Source organism: Rutidosis leptorrhynchoides, chromosome 6, assembly GCF_046630445.1.
Source record: "Rutidosis leptorrhynchoides isolate AG116_Rl617_1_P2 chromosome 6, CSIRO_AGI_Rlap_v1, whole genome shotgun sequence".
NCBI classification, from domain to species: domain Eukaryota; kingdom Viridiplantae; phylum Streptophyta; class Magnoliopsida; order Asterales; family Asteraceae; genus Rutidosis; species Rutidosis leptorrhynchoides.
Window position 1 is genome coordinate 173658913 of NC_092338.1, and position 4800 is coordinate 173663712.

Here is a 4800-nt window from a genome sequence, read left to right on the forward strand (position 1 = left end):
ATCTTGATGACCATTTTGAAAAACATACTTTCACTTTGAGTTTAACCAAGATTTTTGGATATAGTTTCATGTTCATATGAAAAATCATTTTCCCAGAAGAACAACTTTTAAATCAAAGTTTATCATAGTTTTTAATTATCCAAACCAAAACAGCCCCCGGTTTCACTACGACGGCGTATATCCGATTTTATGGTGTTCATCGTGTTTCCAGGTTTTAAATCATTAAGTTAGCATATCATATAGATATAGAACATGTGTTTAGTTGATTTTAAAAGTCAAGTTAGAAGGGTTAACTTTTGTTTGCGAACAAGTTTAGAATTAACTAAACTATGTTCTAGTGATTACAAGTTTAAACCTTCGAATAAGATAGCTTTATATGTATGAATCGAATGATGTTATGAACATCATTACTACCTCAAGTTTTCTAGATAAAACTACTGGAAATGAAAAAAAATGGATCTAGCTTCAAAGGATCCTTGGATGGCTTGAAAGTTCTTGAAGCAGAATCATGACACGAAAACAGTTCAAGTAAGATTTTCACTCGAAATAAGATTGTTATAGTTGTAGAAATTGAATGAAAGTTTGAATATGAATATTACCTTGAATTAGAAATATAAACTACTGTAAATAACAAAGGTTCCTTGATCTTAGATGATTACTTGGAATGGATTAGAAAGCTTGGAAGTAGACTTGCAAACTTGGAAGTATTCTTGATTTTTATGAAACTATACTTATGGAATTTATGAAGAAGACTAAGAACTTGAAGATGGAACTTGAGAGAGATCAATTAGATGAATAAAATTGAAGAATGAAAGTGTTTGTAGGTGTTTTTAGTCGTTGGTATATGGATTAGATATAAAGGATATGTAATTTTGTTTTCATGTAAATAAGTCATTAATGATTACTAATATTTTTGTAATTTTATAAGATATTTCATGCTAGTTGCCAAATGATGGTTCCCACATATGTTAGGTGACTCACATGGGCTGCTAAGAGCTAATCATTGGAGTGTATATACCAATAGTATATACATCTAAAAGCTATGTATTGTACGAGTACGAATACGGGTGCATACGAGTAGAATTGTTGATGAAACTGAACGAGGATGTAATTGTAAGCATTTTTGTTAAGTAGAAGTACTTTGATATGTGTCTTGAATTCTTTCAAAAGTGTAAGAATACATATCAAAACACAACATGTATATACATTCTAATGGATTCGTTAAGTCTTCGTTAGTCGTTACATGTAAGTGTTGTTTTGAAACCTTTAAGTTAACGATCTCAATTAATGTTGTTAACCCAATGTTTATTATATCAAATTAGATGTTAAATTATTATATTATCATGATATTATGATGTATGAATATCTCTTAATATAATACATACATTAAAATATCGTTACAACGATAATCGTTACATATAAGTCTCGTTTCGTAATTCTTGAGTTAGTAGTCTTGTTTTTACATATGTAGTTCATTGTTAACACACTTAATGATATATTTAAATATTATTTTATCATGTTAAATATAGTGTATCAATATCTTAATATGATACATATGTATTTAGTAGACGTTGTCATAACGATAATCGTTATATATATCATTTCGAGTTTCTTAACTTAGTAATCTCATTTCTTATGTATATCACACATTGTTAATATACTTAGTGAGATACTTACTCATAATAATCTCATGTCAACCATATATATATGTCTATATATACCACAACATGTAGTTTTCACAATTTTGTAACGTTCGTGAATCGCCGGTCAACTTGGGTGATCAATTGTCTATATGAAACTTATTTCATTTAATCAAGTCTTAACAAGTTTGATTGCTTAAAATGTTGGAAACATTTAGTCATGTAAATATCAATCTCAATTAATATATATAAACATGGAAAAGTTCGGGTCACTACAGTACCTACCCGTTAAATAAATTTCGTCCCGAAATTTTAAGCTGTTGAAGGTGTTGACGAATCTTCTAGAAATAGATGCGGGTATTTCTTCTTCATCTAATCTTCACGCTCCCAGGTGAACTTGGGTCCTCTATGAGCATTCCATTGAACCTTAACAATCGGTATCTTGTTTTGCTTAAGTCTCTTAACCTCACGATCCATTATTTCGACGGGTTCTTCAATGAATTGAAGTTTTTCATTGATTTGGATTTCGTCCAACGGAATAGTGAGATCTTCTTTAGCAAAACATTTCTTCAAATTCAAGACGTTGAAAGTGTTATGTACAGCTGCGAGTTGTTGAGGTAGCTCCAGTTGGTAAGCTTCTGGTCTGACACGATCTATAATCTTGAATGGTCCAATGTACCTTGGATTTAGTTTCCCCCGTTTACCAAATCGAACAATGCCTTTCCAAGGTGAAACCTTAAGCATGACCATTTCTCCAATTTCAAACTCTATATCTTTTCTTTTACTGTCCGCGTAGCTCTTTTGTCGACTCTGGGCGGTTTTCAATCGTTGTTGAATTTGGATGATTTTCTCGGTAGTTTCTTGTATTATCTCCGGACCCGTAATCTATCTATCCCCCACTTCATTCCAACAAATCGGAGACCTGCACTTTTTACCATAAAGTGCCTCAAACGGCGCCATCTCAATACTAGAATGATAACTGTTGTTGTAGGAAAATTCTGTTAACGGTAGGTGTCGATCCCAACTATTTTTTAAATCAATAACACATGCTCGTAGCATGTCTTCAAGCGTTTGTATCGTCCTTTCACTCTGCCCATCAGTTTGTGGATGATAGGCAGTACTCATGTCTAGACGAGTCCCGAATGCTTGTTGCAACATCTGCCAGAACCTTGAAACAAATTTACCATCCATATCATTGATAATAGTGATGGAATTCAACATAATAACAAGTTTCTTAATGTTAATAAAATCATGAAACCAATTCATTTTAAGTTATAACAAGCGGAAGCATAATTACTAAGAAAACATGTTTATATGCATAACCATTTTAATTGAATTCCATATAGTTATCAAGTTATGAAATAATGCTTACATATAACAAAGAAGGAAGAAGATTATACCTCCTCTAAGATGAGTTAGGAGCTGAATTTGGACAGCAATATGGATGATAAAGATGATGGAATAAAGCCTCTAACTTGAAGCCTCAAGCAAGTAATACCCCAAGCAATAACCCTAACACCTTTGTAATTAGTTAGGATTTAATTGACACTAGATCTAAGCTTGCAAAAACAAAATTTGAACTTCCCTTTGAGCTCAAAATGCCACGGCCAGCAGCAAGAAAATGGAGACTGTTTTTGCAGTTTTTTTAAGCTATTTGCATCTATGTTTTTCACTTGGAAGAAAGTGGTCAAGCCTTGGTACAAGTATATGGCATGCACCTATGAGATTGTGTTATTGAAAGCATCAAAGAATAAGCATGGGTGAAGTCCTTGGAGTCCCAAAAACTGCCCATTACTTATGTGTATATTATAAATTTATAAAACTTGTTCAAAGTTATATAAAACTTGTTATAAATATAATGCATTTGTCAAGTTTCTTTTATTTTTATAAAGCATTTTATAAAATATAACACAACTTAATTATTTAAACCAATAAATAATTAAATATAAATTATCCAAATAAATTATCCCAAGTGATAATATTTCAGAAACCCGATTTTCTAAAATCCAAGTGTCGCGTATTTATTTAACGAACCAATCGTTAAGTTTAAATACATATAAGGTGTCGGTAAGCTTGTTATTGGGTATGACCCGACTTGGATCATAACATGTTAGCCACATTAATTTAATATGTCTCTCGGGCATATGAAAAACCTACAATCTCCCACTTGCACGAGAAACATAAGAAATTAATGCAAGTGATGGATACCACCTAACGACCATCAATCATCCCCAATATGTTATGACTTTGTGCCATTCAATAACATCATCCCTTTTAAGTTCCCATCTCGAATATGATTAGGCGAATCTTTCATTATATCCTTTCATCCTAGATGTCATGTTAAATCCAAGAGATACAGAGTGATCACTCTCTTTTAGATTTAACTTTATCAGGCCTTAGACATCTGACTCTCAACGAATAAGAGGGATAAATTCCATCTTGAGTACATACGTCCTAAATATACACCTTGCATTATACCTGAGCTCTTCCTTATGAGCTACCATATTTCAGAATAGCGAAGGAAAGAATCAAGGCACAATACTTAGTGAATATCCGAAGCCAATATGTATCTCAGGTCAGAGGATACAATGATATTCGCCTTTACTCAAGATTACATGTGATCAACCACAAAGGCTCCATTTAGTAAATCTTGAGGGCGGGTCTTCCAATATTTGTATCCCACAAATATCTATGAACCTTGGTTGCAACCTTGCCCCACATTCATGCCGCGAATGTATACCAATCCAAGTTCATAATAGTCTAAACCTCACACTTGTTCCCAAAAATGTAATCGACTACGGAGTTTAGAATAATTACTTATTCATGGATAAAATATGCAAAATTGGAACTTGACTCAAAATAAATTAATATCATAATTATATTAATGAGTTTGAACAATTTCGTTCCGTTACAATACTTAAAACAGATCATGTCCAATCACTAGAATATCGAAGCCCTAATGCACAAACATGTCCATTATGTTTTTCTCCATGTAAGAGCTTCGTGAGAGGATCCGCTATATTAAGATCTGTGTGAACTTTACGAATACATATCTTCCCTTTTTCAACTTCATCCCTTATGTAGTTAAATCTCCGCTCAATGTGACGGGTCTTTTGGTGAGCACGAGGTTCCTTGATTTGAGCAATCGCACCCTCATTAT